Consider the following 16,223-nt stretch of genomic DNA (forward strand, 5'->3'; position numbering starts at 1 on the left):
GATGACCTCGGCCAGAGGTTCAATAAACAGTATAAACAGTAAAGGTGACAGGGGGCACCCCTGTCTGCAACCCCTTCGCACCGGGAAGCCATCAGACATCAAGCCATTTGTATTAACTGTAGTTATTGGGTCTGAATAGAAGGTTTTAATCATGTTAATAAAATTAGAGCCCAGGCCAAATTTTGCTAACACCAGAAATAGAAAAGACCATTCTACCCGGTCAAAAGCCTTTTCGGCATCAAGGGAGACTATAAGTGATGGATTTTAAGATGTGTTAAGATATTGAACAATATTAAGAACGCGACGTACATTGTCTGTGCCATATCTTGATTTTACAAACCCCGCTTGATCTGGATTTATTATTTTCGGAAGGATGTTTTCCAGTCTCCGAGCCAATACCTTTGCCATAATTTTGTAGTCCACATTGAGGAGACTAATAGGCCTAAATGATGAACAGTCTAAAGGGTTTTTATCTTTTTTTAAAAGTAAACTAATGGAAGCGTATCTCCAAGAGGGGGGCATGCCATCTCTCAAGATACCATTAACGGCAGGCATAAACATTGTGCGGATCTCTGGCCAGAATTTCTTAAAAAATTCGAGTGGAAACCCGTCGGGGCCTGGACACTTCCCATTTGGCATAGACTGAATTGCAGCCCAGACCTCCTCTGGAGTGAATGCAGCATCTAGGCTGTAGCGATCCTCCTCCACAATAGTTGGTAAAGGGACATTGTTCAAATATGAAGCAATGTCAGCCTCGTCAGCCTCATCTGTACTATACAGGGATTTATAAAAATCCCGGAAAGTACTATTGATAATCGTTGGATCATATGTGACATCCCCATTCTGTGTTCTTATCATGTTAATTGAGCGATCATTATTTTGATTTTTCAGTTGATGGGCAAGCAGGCGACTGGACTTATTGCCAAATTCATAATATTTCTGTTTAGTGTAAAGTAACAGTTTCTGAACATGACGAGTATGATCCAAGTTAAGTGCAGTCTTAACAGCGACTAGCGCCTTTAAGTTTGCTGGGGTAGGTGACTGTTTATGTATCTGCTCCAGCCTAGTCAATTCTTTTTCAAGATTCTTTCTGTTTTCCTCTAGAACTTTTTTCTGGTGGGAGCTATAAGATATAAGGTAACCACGTAAAGTGGCTTTAGCTGCATCCCAGATTGTAGCAGAGGACACTGGAGAGCTTTTATTGTCGAGCCAGAATTGTGATAAGTTGTTCCGGACAAAAACGCAAAAAGAGTCACTATCTAGAAATGACGAGTTGAATCTCCAAGTGGGTGTTCTAGGAATGTTAAATAATGGGTTAATGCATAGATGTACCGGAGCGTGGTCTGATAAGACAATAGAGTCTATACTGCAAGTCTGGACAGAATGTAAAAAGTCTTTGGGAATAAAAAAATAGTCTAGTCTGGAATACGAGCTATGGGGATTTGAATAAAACGTGTAGTCTCTTATTTTAGGGTTTAAGTGTCGCCATATATCTATCAATCCGGTATCTGTGCATAAGTTTTTAAGGACAGCCGACGCTCTTGGGTTAGACTTGTTTGCAGAAGAGGATTTATCCAGAGAAATGTTCATTAAACAATTCAAATCGCCGGCTAGAAAGCCCAAGCCCTTACAGTGATGGTTAAACATCAAAATCATTTGCGACATAAACTGGGGCGAGTCAATATTTGGTGCATAAATATTGAGAATAGTTATATGTTGTTCAAGAATCGAACCCTTAATCAAAATAAATCTCCCCTCTGAGTCCTTTTCTTCATGTTCCAAGATGAAGGGAAGGTTCTTATTTATAAGAATGGCTGTACCTTTTTTATTCTGTGGATTGGAGGAAAAGTAAACTTTGCCTACCCAGCCCCTCTTAAGTTTCAAATGTTCTGTATCAGATAGCCTGGTTTCCTGAAGTAATGCTATGTCAGATTTTTGTTTTTTAAAATATGTTAAAATCTTCTTCCTTTTAATTACATGGCCCAGTCCCTGGACATTCCAAGTAATAAGTTTAAGTGAACTAGACATGAGAGCCACAAAGCCGGAAAATGATTAAATAGCAGGAGCTGAGTGCGGGGGAATTAGTCAAAATGCAGGCAGTTGTATGAGAAAATAAACCTAGACTCCAATCATCCAACAAAAGGAAAAAAAAAACACGAAAAATATAAACAGCAGCGCTTACCCTCCCCTATCCTGTCCCCAAACGACAGGAAAAAACTACCCCAAATTAAGTCACTGGGCATACTAAACATAGTCCAAATCCTAGTTTAGCAGGTAGATCACAGTAACAACTAGGACACCAACAACGTTGTCCACACCCCAGGCTAAGTAATATACAGCACTATGAGACACCCCAGGATAGTGGTTTTCCACCTTTTGCCTGGACCACAACATTAGTGCAAAGTGTTCTTTGAATACAGACGACACACAGAGCTGATACGATAAGGGTATATGAATTAACAAACTAAATAAAAAAATGCAAGTGCTGTATTTGTGACAAAAAGAGAGAAAAAAGGGGGAAATAAAGCACTGCAGTATAGTATGAAATCACTCTAAATATAATACAAAATGAGAGTAAAATAAAAACACCTTATTCCCAGGGAAAAAAAAAAACTACGGGTCGATCAATCAGCTCCGTTGATATTAAACTATTTTCTCAAAGTCCGTGTGGTGGTCACAGAAAAATACACAATGTTCAGCGGGGGCTCCGTGTGCATGTAAAGTCTGTCCTTTTCCATTATAACTGGTAACAACAGAAATGCAGAAGAAATTACCTCATTTAAGGGTATCCAGAAATGTGGCTGCAGACTCAGGGGTGTCGAAAAGGCGAATTTGCCCTTCATGGAGACACCGGAGGCGGGCTGGGTAGGCAAATCCACGGTATTTGTTGTGAAGAGCCAGCGCTTTCCCCATGGTGTCAAACTCTCGCCGCCGTCGCAGGACCTCAGCTGACAGATCGGGGTAGAACCGCAGCGGGGAGCCGCCAAGGTGGATGTCGCGTTTCTTTAGCGCTGCTCTGAGCACAGCCTCTCTTTGGGAATATCGCAGAAACCGCACCAGGACGCTTCTCGGGGGCTTGTCCGAGGCCGGAGCGGGAGCCGGGACCCGATGGGCGCGTTCAATCTCCAGCGGTGGGTAGTCAGTAGGCAGGCCGATTAAAGTCGGTAATGTTGTCTGGAGAAAGTCCGCAAGCGGGATGTTGCCCTCCGTCTTTTCTGGAAGGTTGATAATTTTCAGATTTTTGCGACGGCCACGGTTTTCTAGATCGTCAATTTTCAGCAGCAGCTGCTTCACTGTTTTTTCCATGGCGGTTGTGCAGGTGACCTGGGCACTGTTTCTGTCCTCCGTGGCAGAGACCCTCTCCTCGACCTCCTCCGTGCGCTGGTAATATTTTTGTTGTACTGTGATGGTGAGTTGTCGTGTGTGTTTGTGTGTGGTTTTCATGATTCCTCACTTTGTCAATGTCTGATTGTGGATTGATATTCTGGAATATATGGAAAAATGTTTAGAAATTAACAACTGAAGTTATAACTGTAAGCACTATAGGATTTTGTACATCTGGTGAACCAGCTCCCGTTACTGTGGCTCTCGAACACAATAATAAACAGCAGAATCTTCTGTTTTCAGTCCGTTCATCTGCAGGTTATGCAGCTCTTTTCTGTTGTCTCTGGAGATGGTGAACCGGTCTCGGACTGACTGAGAGTAAAGGGTGTGGGCACTGTCAGGACTGATGTAAGTGACCCACTCCAGAGCTGCTCCAGGAGCCTGTCTGACCCAGTGCATCTTGAAGGTGCTGAATGTGAACCCAGAGGCTGCACAGGCCAGTGTTTGTGATTCCTCAGGCCTTTTAACCACTGGTTCAGATTGTGTCAGAGTCTGACCATCAACACCTGTTGAGAAGAAAAAGAAAACATCAAACGTGTTAATATGGTAACTCAAATAGTGAAATGTTCACGATTTCCAGCAGCAGCACTCTCCGAGAGTCCATCGTGTTAAAGTGTGTGTCCACTGTTCTCTGTCGTCCTCTGAGCGGACACATATGAAGAGGATGAGGACATCGGGGTTTGCATTGACTCCTCCTCACAGGGAGGAGACAGGATTGTACTTTGCTCTCAGGTTTGTTACCTAATTAATAGACAGTTTTAGGATTTTAGGACTGAAAGAGTCACATGTCAACCTCATGCAATTGAGAATATTGACACAGTATATATTACTGTAAATAGATGAAATTAAATGGTATCAATGCACAGTCTCTTGGTCAGAAGTATTACAAGTTGAAGCTACTGTCTCTTTCTATTTGACTATGTGACACCTCCAATTTTCATTCAGTGAGACAGTAAGTGAAGTGAGTTTGCTGTAGCCTCTTTTTACCAGACCATCATTAAAGGTGAAGTAACAGATTCTGGGGAACAACTGTTGATATAACGAACAGAATCAGCCGTGACACTGTCTGATTGTCTGGCCCTGAAGAAGCAGACAGTCAGACTGTGCTGTTTCTGCTGCACCACCAGTGTTCCTGACTGGCTGCTGTCTGCTTGAGGGACGGTACGCCCTGGTGTGTAGATGCCGCAGCCCACTTCTCCCAGTGGTCTCTCGACCATTGAAACAGCTCACTGATGCTCATGTCTGTCTTTGACCTTTCATTATTTCGTTGTTTTCTTTGTGTTAGCTATTGTCTGTGTTGCACCCATTACATTTTCTCGTTTCTCAGATGATGTTTCCACATGTTTTAATAAAAAATCGCTACAAATCGCTCACAGACCTCCGTCTCTCCGACTTAAACTTGAACTAACGTGCTGTTGATTTTAAAACTGGACCAGACCACGTGCAAATGTTCAACCACGACAAGCTTCACCTGACACTCATTTGGAGGGACTTTGAAACTGCATCCTGGTCTTAGTTCAGCCCAAGACGACAGTGATTGGTTTATAGACATGCAAACAAGATCTGGAGATCTGGCTAAGCCAAACCAAATTGAAGTCAAATTGGAGATGAGATGATCATTCTCACTGGGTCCGACATCGTGGTCGAGTCTCCATTTAACATCCGCTGCAGGACAAGTCCCATACAGGAACCTGGTTAACGTGTTGAACATAGAATGGCCCTAGTTGGCCGGGAAGTTTTGGACCCGGGACATACTTGTTCGAGGGGACAGTGCTCGCCTCTTATCCACTGTGCCGCCCGGCTATTATGTCTTATCTGTCACATTTTACTGTTTACTGTTTAGTGGCATAAATATTTACAAGTAGTGTTTCTGTAATTCATATCTGGACAATGTTGACAATTTCACAAAGGGATACAGCGTTGTTTCTTATGTACGTGTTTTTTTATATCAGGAAATCAGATCTGTAAAAGACAAATGCTGTTGGATTTGGTACAGCTGATGAATCGGCAGATGCACCTGCTGTTTGCTGTTGTCTCTGGAGATGGTGAACTGGCCGCAGACTGACTAAGAGTAATAGATAGACATTATCTTTCTCAGGAGGTCCGTCAGCAAAGAAGTTGCTGTTCTTACCATCCCAGGCAATGGACAGGATCAGAAAAGCTACTAAATAATCAGGTCCAATCATCGTAAAAGCAAAGTGTCTCTGTCCGGTCTATAGTGTGTCTGTCAGTGTCTCCGTCCTTCAATCTCCAACACGTATGTAGAGATGGAAGAGATCAGATCATTTGCATCAACTCGACTAAAAAACTAAGAGATGAAATAAAGTTTTTTATATATATTTATATGTATATATTTACATGTGTGGGTGTGTTGTATCGGTCATTCTGACTCTTTTAGTCACAGATGAAAGTAAATTATGGTAATTTCTCATCAATTGTTGTAAATTTTTCTTCTGAAAAATCACATAAACTTTTTTATCTAACATTCATCGGTTTAAAAAAAAAGAAATCTCACAGAGTATCTTGTGAATTTTGAGACCTTGAGAAAACATAATTCCTTGTATGTTTATTATTATTTATTATAAACTGAAATTATACAACCTGACATGTCAGTCACTGTGATGTCAGAGTATTAAAAGTGGTTTAAATAGTTGCTGTTAAATGACGTTCAGACCAATGTCTGATTCCTCTTTACAGTCCCAGTAAACTGGTCTGAAATCATCAGTAGTCTTTGGGCTCCTCCTCTGGTGGCTTCATGTAACTAGTGTTCAGGCACTGAGGGGTTTTTGTTCAGGTCGGCTGATGGTTTGTATCATTGTGTGTGTCTGGCACAGTAATACACAGCAGTGTCTCCAGGCTGCATGTTCTGTCCCTTTAGAGTCACTGTTTTGCTGGAAGTGTCTAAGTCGATACTGAACTTGTTCTTTAGTGACTCTTTATAGTATGAACTTCCTGTATTTTTCAACCCAATCCACTCCAGTCCTTTTCCTGCAGGCTGTCTGATCCAAGCTGTCCAGTAGCCAAGAGAATAAGAGACCTGACAGCTGATGGTCAGAGTTTGACCTGGCTGCACAGTCACAGAGGATGGCTGCGTCAAAGTTTGACACTTCACATCTGTTAAAAGAAGAATGTTTAGTCATAAATCATGAAGTTATCCTGCAAAAGAAAAAGTGGTGACTATATGACAAATCCAGGGAGACTCACATGATCCAGCTGCCAAAAGCAGCAGCACAGCTACAGGAAACATGGTTTATGGTGAATCTGACGTGCCGTCAACTCCCCTGTCAGTCTGTTGGGAAGTTTTTATAGTTGAGTAACAAGGAAGGTCTGTGAGTTTGCATAGAATCAAATCTACCAATCATCAGTGATGGTGTCACTGGAGGTAATAGAATAAAATAGGCTGCTCAGTGTTATTAGATCAGCTCTGGGAAAACATGACAGAGAATCACCTCTGCTTACTATAAAATATGATGTATTTTGATTTCATTATTTACTCAGTTTTAACACATTGAAATCACATTGTAAGGCTGATGAAACCATGAGCTTTGCTTTGCAGGAAACAATGAAGGCATACATGTGATGTTTGGACAACATTTCAGATTTGTACCTGGTGAAATGAGATGATTAGATGATTTGGACAAACTTCCCATTATCGATGGGAATACAGATTCTAGGGCCATTGCTAAGAACAATCCCGTCCTTGTAGAATATGAAGTGATCATTTAGTCTTCTGTATTCTCAGGAGGAACTCAAACTGAGCATTGACCTATAGGCCAAGGTCCCTCTTCACCAGCCCTGTTTGTGATTCACATGAGTTCAAGATGCAGCCAGGGGGAGGATTGTGTCCAGTTTTGGGGGCCTCAGAATTTCCTCTTTGCTATTTGCAGATGATATGGTTCTGTTCACTTCATCACATTGTGACCTGCATGTGTGCTGGGATGAGGGTCAGCACCTTTAACTCTGAGGCCATGGTTCTCTGCTAGAAAACAACAGATCTCTTTCTTTGTGTTGGGACGGAGATTCTACACCAAATGAAGGAGTTTAATTATCTCGAGGTCTTGTTAATGAGTAAGGTAGAATTGAGCAGGAGACTGACAGATACGAGCAATGTTGGAGGCTGAAATAACTTTTCCTCATACACTCCTAACTTATTTACAACTTTTAGGACTCATTCCTCCAACATTTCCATACATGACTCTCTAGCATGTGTCAGAATGCATGGAAGTGTTTAGCTGCCACGACAGGAAAAGAGAAAGACGTGTAAGATAAAGACTTGAACATGTTATTGTTATATAAATATGTTTTTCATGTTATTGTAGCGTACATTCATCACATAACAAGGAACTCTTCTTGTCATAAGAATGTTCTGTTTATCGTCTTACATTGCAAAAACGTTTCACATCATGATGCCATCACCTATATGATAGAATATAAGTGTGTGCAGAAAGAGGACAGATGTATGGATAAAGCTCTTTTACATGATTATCAGGAGGAATGAGTGACCATTAGTACCTCGAGAAATTCCAACAACTTGTTAGCCACTGAGACACAGGCATGCTATCTTTATCAGGAGGTCCGTCAGCAAAGAAGTTGATGTTCTTACCATCCCAGGCAATGGACAGGATCAGAAAAGCTACTAAATAATCAGGTCCAATCATCGTAAAAGCAAAGTGTCTCTGTCCGGCCTACAGTGTGTCTGTCAGTGTCTCCGTCCTTCAATCTCCAACACATATGTAGAGATGGAAGAGATCAGATCATTTGCATCAACTCAACTAAAAAACTAAAAGATGAAATAAAGTTTTTTATATGTATTTATATGTATATATTTACATGTGTGGGTGTGTTGTATCGGTCATTTTGTCTCTTTTAGTCACAGATGAAAGTAAATTATGGTAATTTGTCATTAATTGTTGTAAATTTTTCTTCTGAAAAATCACATAAACTTTATTATCTTACATTCATTGATTTTGTAAAAAAGAAATCTCACAGAGTAACTTGTGAATTTTGAGACCTTGAGAAAACATAATTCCTTGTATGTTTATTATTATTTATTATAAACTGAAATTATAAAACCTGACATGTAAGTCACTGTGATGTCAGAGTATTAAAAGTGGATTAAATAGTTGCTGTTAAATGACGTTAAGACCAATGTCTGATTCCTCTTTACAGTCCCAGTAAACTGGTCTGAAATCATCAGTAGTCTTTGGGCTCCTCCTCTGGTGGCTTCATGTAACTAGTGTTCAGGCACTGAGGGGTTTTTGTTCAGGTCGGCTGATGGTTTGTATCATTGTGTGTCTGGCACAGTAATACACAGCAGTGTCTCCAGGCTGCATGTTCTGTCCCTTTAGAGTCACTGTGTTGCTGGAAGAGTCTGAGTCAATACTGAACTTGTTCTTTAGTGACTCTTTATAGTATGTAGTTCCTCCACCATGCCTCATTCCAATCCACTCCAGTCCTTTTCCTGCAGGCTGTCTGATCCAAGCTGTGTAGTAGCTGCTGACAGAATAAGAGACCTGACAGCTGATGGTCAGAGGTTGACCTGGCTGCACAGTCACAGAGGCTGGCTGCGTCAAAGTTTCACACTTCACATCTGTTAAAAGAAGAATGTTTAGTCATAAATCATGAAGTTATCCTGCAAAAGAAAAAGTGGTGACTATATGACAAATCCAGGGAGACTCACATGATCCAGCTGCCAAAAGCAGCAGCACAGCTACAGGAAACATGGTTTATGGTGAATCTGACGTGCCGTCAACTCCCCTGTCAGTCTGTTGGGAAGTTTTTATAGTTGAGTAACAAGGAAGGTCTGTGAGTTTGCATAGAATCAAATCTACCAATCATCAGTGATGGTGTCACTGGAGGTAATAGAATAGAATAGGCTGCTCAGTGTTATTAGATCAGCTCTGGGAAAACATGACAGAGAATCACCTCTGCTTACTATAAAATATGATGTATTTTGATTTCATTATTTACTCAGTTTTAACACATTGAAATCACATTGTAAGGCTGATGAAACCATGAGCTTTGCTTTGCAGGAAACAATGAAGGCATACATGTAATGTTTGGACAACATTTCAGATTTGTACCTGGTGAAATGAGATGATAAGTTGATTTGGACAAACTTCCCATTATTGATGGGAATACAGATTCTAGGGCCATTGCTGAGAACAATCCCGTCCTTGTAGAATATGAAGTGATCATTTAGTCTTCTGTATTCTCAGGAGGAACTCAAACTGAGCATTGACCTATAGGCCAAGGTCCCTCTTCACCAGCCCTGTTTGTGATTCACATGAGTTCAAGATGCAGCCAGGGGGAGGATTGTGTCCAGTTTTGGGGGCCTCAGAATTTCCTCTTTGCTATTTGCAGATGATATGGTTCTGTTCACTTCATCACATTGTGACCTGCATGTGTGCTGGGATGAGGGTCAGCACCTTTAACTCTGAGGCCATGGTTCTCTGCTAGAAAACAACAGATCTCTTTCTTTGTGTTGGGACGGAGATTCTACACCAAATGAAGGAGTTTGATTATCTCGGGGTCTTGTTAATGAGTAAGGTAGAATTGAGCAGGAGACTGACAGATACGAGCAATGTTGGAGGCTGAAATAACTTTTCCTCATACACTCCTAACTTATTTCCAACTTTTAGGACTCATTCCTGCAACATTTCCATACATGACTCTCTAGCATGTGTCAGAATGCATGGAAGTGTTTGGCTGCCACGACAGGAAAAGAAAAAGACGTGTAAGATAAAGAATTGAACATGTTATTGTTATAAAAATATGTTTTTCATGTTATTGTAGCGTACATTCATCACATAACAAGGAACTCTTCTTGTCATAAGAATGTTCTGTTTCTCGTCTTACATTGCGAAAACGTTTCACATCATGAAGCCATCACCTATATGATAGAATATAAGTGTGTGCAGAAAGAGGACAGATGGATGGATAAAGCTCTTTGACATGATTTGATCAAGTTCTGCTTCATTCTTGGGTTTAAGATTTGGAGATTCTGCTGATATTGAGCAAGGTGGGTGATTTCTTGACATGTTATGCACGAGGAATGAGTGAACTGATGAAGAGTTCCTGCAATTATGAAACGGACTGATTCCTCTTTACAGTCCCAGTAAACTGGTCTGAAATCATCAGTAGTCTTTGGGCTCCTCCTCTGGTGGCTTCATGTAACTAGTGTTCAGGCACTGAGGGGTTTTTGTTCAGGTCGGCTGATGGTTTGTATCATTGTGTCTCTGGCACAGTAATACACAGCAGTGTCTCCAGGCTGCATGTTCTGTCCCTTTAGAGTCACTGTGTTGCTGGAAGTGTCTGAGTCAATACTGAACTTGTTCTTTAGTGACTCTTTATAGTATGTAGTTCCTCCACCATGCCTGATTCCAATCCACTCCAGTCCTTTTCCTGCAGGCTGTCTGATCCAACCTGTCCAGTAGCTGCTGACAGAATAAGAGACCTGACAGCTGATGGTCAGAGGTTGACCTGGCCGCACAGTCACAGAGGCTGGCTGCGTCAAAGTTTCACACTTCACATCTGTTAAAAGAAGAATGTTTTGTCATAAATCATGAAGTTATCCTGCAAAAGAAAAAGTGGTGACTATATGACAAATCCAGGGAGACTCACATGATCCAGCTGCCAAAAGCAGCAGCACAGCTACAGGAAACATGGTTTATGGTGAATCTGACGTGCCGTCAACTCCCCTGTCAGTCTGTTGGGAAGTTTTTATAGTTGAGTAACAAGGAAGGTCTGTGAGTTTGCATAGAATCAAATCTACCAATCATCAGTGATGGTGTCACTGGAGGTCATAGAATAAAATAGGCTGCTCAGTGTTATTAGATCAGCTCTGGGAAAACATGACAGAGAATCACCTGTGCTTACTATAAAATATGATGTATTTTTTATTTCGTTGTGTTTGAATGTTTCTAATTCACTTTGAAGAGATTACCCTGCCTTTAAGCTTGTACATGCTGGGAAACCCTCATGGATGTAAAATACAGTATGTCCATGGATATGCTCAAGTGCTGAAGACATTCTTTGGAAAAGAGGATGCAGAAAATAAGTGAATGGATAGGGAAAAGGATTTCTGGATGATTTGTAGCACAAATATGTGGTGATGTTTTTTGGCATGAGTAGGTGTGAGTGTATGTGTTTTGTCTTTATCAGTACTAGAGCTAAATAAGGAACATTTCGTCTTACCTTCCTAAATGTTACTAACTTTACCTCAGACAGATTCTCTGCAGCACACTTTAGGAGACTTTTCAGTCAAGTCATCCTGAAACTCAGACGCAAAAATCTTCATCTGCCTTCTTCATTTTCAACAAAGAATGAAACCATTATCTTGTTGATTATTGTTCTACTTGGTCAGGATCAATTGGCCTTCAGTGTAGAATGGCAAAAGCCATATTTCTGACTTCTGACTGTTTGGAACGTAACATCAAGAAGACAAGAACAAAAACTGACATTTGATTGATTTTGGTATACTATATATATTTAAAACGCTGGTATGAAGGTGTGTAAAGTGTGTGAAGGACTTCATGATTTTGGGAAAACGGACGTCACTGAGATCACATTGCTGCTTGTGGTCTGTGGAGGTTTTTGTTCAGCAGCTCCATTGTCTTCAGTCATTGTATTTGTCGAGCACAATAATAAACAGCAGAATCTTCTGTTTTCAGACTGTTCATCTGCAGATGCACCTGCTGTTTGCTGTTGTCTCTGGAGATGGTGAACCGGCCGCGGACTGACTGAAGGTAGTAGATAGAGCTACTGCCGTCACTGATAGTAGCAAACCACTCTAGTCCTTTTCCAGCAGCCTGCCTGATCCAAGCGTTCCAGTAATTACCACCAAACCCAGAATATGTGCAGGTCAGTGTGTGGGAATCTCCAGGCCCTTTAACCGTCGGTCCAGACTCAGTCAGCGTTTGCCCGTTAGTACCTCGAGAAATTCCAACAACTTGTTAGCCACTGAGACACAGGCATGTTATCTTTATCAGGAGGTCCGTCAGCAAAGAAGTGGCTGTTCTTACCATCCCAGGCAATGGACAGGATCAGAAAAGCTACTAAATAATCAGGTCCAATCATCGTAAAAGCAAAGTGTCTCTGTCCGGTCTACATTGTGTCTGTCAGTGTCTCCGTCCTTCAGTCTCCAACACATATGTAGAGATGGAAGAGATCAGATCATTTGCATCAACTCAACTAAAAAACTAAAAGATGAAATAAAGTTTTTTATATATATTTATATGTATATATTTACATGTGTGGGTGTGTTGTATCGGTCATTCTGTCTCTTTTAGTCACAGATGAAAGTAAATGATGGTAATTTGTCATCAATTGTTGTAAATGTTTCTTCTGAAAAATCACATAAACTTTATTATCTTACATTCATTGATTTTGTAAAAAAGAAATCTCACAGAGTATCTTGTGAATTTTGAGACCTTGAGAAAACATAATTCCTTGTATGTTTATTATTATTTATTATAAACTGAAATTATACAACCTGACATGTCAGTCACTGTGATGTCAGAGTATTAAAAGTGGTTTAAATAGTTGCTGTTAAATGACGTTAAGACCAATGTCTGATTCCTCTTTACAGTCCCAGTAAACTGGTCTGAAATCATCAGTAGTCTTTGGGCTCCTCCTCTGGTGGCTTCATGTAACTAGTGTTCAGGCACTGAGGGGTTTTTGTTCAGGTCGGCTGATGGTTTGTATCATTGTGTCTCTGGCACAGTAATACACAGCAGTGTCTCCAGGCTGCATGTTCTGTCCCTTTAGAGTCGCTGTGTTGCTGGAAGTGTCTAAGTCGATACTGAACTTGTTCTTTAGTGACTCTTTATAGTATGAAGATCCTGTAGATTTCACCCCAATCCACTCCAGTCCTTTTCCTGCAGGCTGTCTGATCCAAGCTGTGTAGTAGCTGCTGATAGAATAAGAGACCTGACAGCTGATGGTCAGAGGTTGACCTGGCTGCACAGTCACAGAGGCTGGCTGCGTCAAAGTTTGACACTTCACATCTGTTAAAAGAAGAATGTTTAGTCATAAATCATGAAGTTATCCTGCAAAAGAAAAAGTGGTGACTATATGACAAATCCAGGGAGACTCACATGATCCAGCTGCCAAAAGCAGCAGCACAGCTACAGGAAACATGGTTTATGGTGAATCTGACGTGCCGTCAACTCCCCTGTCAGTCTGTTGGGAAGTTTTTATAGTTGAGTAACAAGGAAGGTCTGTGAGTTTGCATAGAATCAAATCTACCAATCATCAGTGATGGTGTCACTGGAGGTAATAGAATAGAATAGGCTGCTCAGTGTTATTAGATCAGCCCTGGGAAAACATGACAGAGAATCACCTCTGCTTACTATAAAACATGATGTATTTTGATTTCATTATTTACTCAGTTTTAACACATTGAAATCACATTGTAAGGCTGATGAAACCATGAGCTTTGCTTTGCAGGAAACAATGAAGGCATACATGTAATGTTTGGACAACATTTCAGATTTGTACCTGGTGAAATGAGATGATTAGATGATTTGGACAAACTTCCCATTATCGATGGGAATACAGATTCTAGGGCCATTGCTAAGAACAATCCCGTCCTTGTAGAATATGAAGTGATCATTTAGTCTTCTGTATTCTCAGGAGGAACTCAAACTGAGCATTGACCTATAGGCCAAGGTCCCTCTTCACCAGCCCTGTTTGTGATTCACATGAGTTCAAGATGCAGCCAGGGGGAGGATTGTGTCCAGTTTTGGGGGCCTCAGAATTTCCTCTTTGCTATTTGCAGATGATATGGTTCTGTTCACTTCATCACATTGTGACCTGCATGTGTGCTGGGATGAGGGTCAGCACCTTTAACTCTGAGGCCATGGTTCTCTGCTAGAAAACAACAGATCTCTTTCTTTGTGTTGGGACGGAGATTCTACACCAAATGAAGGAGTTTAATTATTCGGGGTCTTGTTAATGAGTAAGGTAGAACTGAGCAGGAGACTGACAGATACGAGCAATGTTGGAGGCTGAAATAACTTTTCCTCATACACTCCTAACTTATTTCCAACTTTTAGGACTCATTCCTGCAACATTTCCATACATGACTCTCTAGCATGTGTCAGAATGCATGGAAGTGTTTAGCTGCCACGACAGGAAAAGAAGAAGACGTGTAAGATAAAGACTTGAACATGTTATTGTTATAAAAATATGTTTTTCATGTTATCGTAGCGTACATTCATCACATAACAAGGAACTCTTCTTGTCATAAGAATGTTCTGTTTATCGTCTTACATTGCAAAAACGTTTCACATCATGATGCCATCACCTATATGATAGAATATAAGTGTGTGCAGAAAGAGGACAGATGGATGGATAAAGCTCTTTGACATGATTTGATCAAGTTCTGCTTCATTCTTGGGTTTAAGATTTGGAGATTCTGCTGATATTGAGCAAGGTGGGTGATTTCTTGACATGTTATGCACGAGGAATGAGTGAACTGATGAAGAGTTCCTGCAATTATGAAACGGACTGATTCCTCTTTACAGTCCCAGTAAACTGGTCTGAAATCATCAGTAGTCTTTGGGCTCCTCCTCTGGTGGCTTCATGTAACTAGTGTTCAGGCACTGAGGGGTTTTTGTTCAGGTCGGCTGATGGTTTGTATCATTGTGTCTCTGGCACAGTAATACACAGCAGTGTCTCCAGGCTGCATGTTCTGTCCCTTTAGAGTCGCTGTGTTGCTGGAAGTGTCTAAGTCGATACTGAACTTGTTCTTTAGTGACTCTTTATAGTGTGAACCTCCTGTATATTTCATCCCAATCCACTCCAGTCCTTTTCCTGCAGGCTGTCTGATCCAAGCTGTCCAGTAGCTGCTCATAGAATAAGAGACCTGACAGCTGATGGTCAGAGGTTGACCTGGCTGCACAGTCACAGAGGCTGGCTGCGTCAAAGTTTCACACTTCACATCTGTTAAAAGAAGAATGTTTAGTCATAAATCATGAAGTTATCCTGCAAAAGAAAAAGTGGTGACTATATGACAAATCCAGGGAGACTCACATGATCCAGCTGCCAAAAGCAGCAGCACAGCTACAGGAAACATGGTTTATGGTGAATCTGACGTGCCGTCAACTCCCCTGTCAGTCTGTTGGGAAGTTTTTATAGTTGAGTAACAAGGAAGGTCTGTGAGTTTGCATAGAATCAAATCTACCAATCATCAGTGATGGTGTCACTGGAGGTAATAGAATAGAATAGGCTGCTCAGTGTTATTAGATCAGCTCTGGGAAAACATGACAGAGAATCACCTCTGCTTACTATAAAATATGATGTATTTTTAATTTCGTTGTGTTTGAATGTTTCTAATTCACTTTGAAGAGATTACCCTGCCTTTAAGCTCGTGCATGCTGGGAAACACTCATGGATGTAAAATACAGTATGTCCATGGATATGCTCAAGTGCTGACGACATTCTTTGGAAAAGAGGATGCAGAAAATAAGTGAATGGATAGGGAAAAGGATTTCTGGATGATTTGTAGCACAAATATGTGGTGATGTTTTTTGACATGAGTAGTTGTGAGTCTATGTGTTTTGTCTTTATCAGTACTAGAGCTAAATAAGGAACATTTCGTCTTACCTTCCTAAATAGAACTAACTTTACCTCAGACAGATTCTCTGCAGGACACTTTAGGAGACTTTTCAGTCAAGTCATCCTGAAACTCAGACGCAAAAATCTTCATCTGCCTTCTTCATTTTCAACAAAGAATGAAACCATTATCTTGTTGATTATTGTTCTACTTGGTCAGGATCAATTGGCCTTCAGTGTAGAATGGCAAAAGCCATATTTCTGACTTCTGACTGTTTGGA

The 16,223-nt window shown here is 41.0% G+C and overlaps 1 protein-coding gene and 1 long non-coding RNA gene across 2 annotated transcripts in view; both read right to left on the minus strand.

The window, feature by feature from the left end:
* The window catches only part of ighd (immunoglobulin heavy constant delta), a 67,977-nt gene that overhangs the window by 23,088 nt on the left and 28,666 nt on the right, over positions 1–16,223 (minus strand). The gene's annotated exons all lie outside the window — the stretch shown is intronic.
* On the minus strand, positions 10,733–13,534 carry LOC138407780 (uncharacterized). Its single transcript, XR_011241119.1, has 3 exons — positions 13,482–13,534; positions 13,315–13,391; positions 10,733–10,840 (listed from the first exon to the last, which is right to left on the minus strand). It is a non-coding gene; the product is annotated as an uncharacterized lncRNA (long non-coding RNA).

This window comes from Paralichthys olivaceus, chromosome 5 (assembly GCF_024713975.1).
Source record: "Paralichthys olivaceus isolate ysfri-2021 chromosome 5, ASM2471397v2, whole genome shotgun sequence".
NCBI lineage: Eukaryota > Metazoa > Chordata > Actinopteri > Pleuronectiformes > Paralichthyidae > Paralichthys > Paralichthys olivaceus.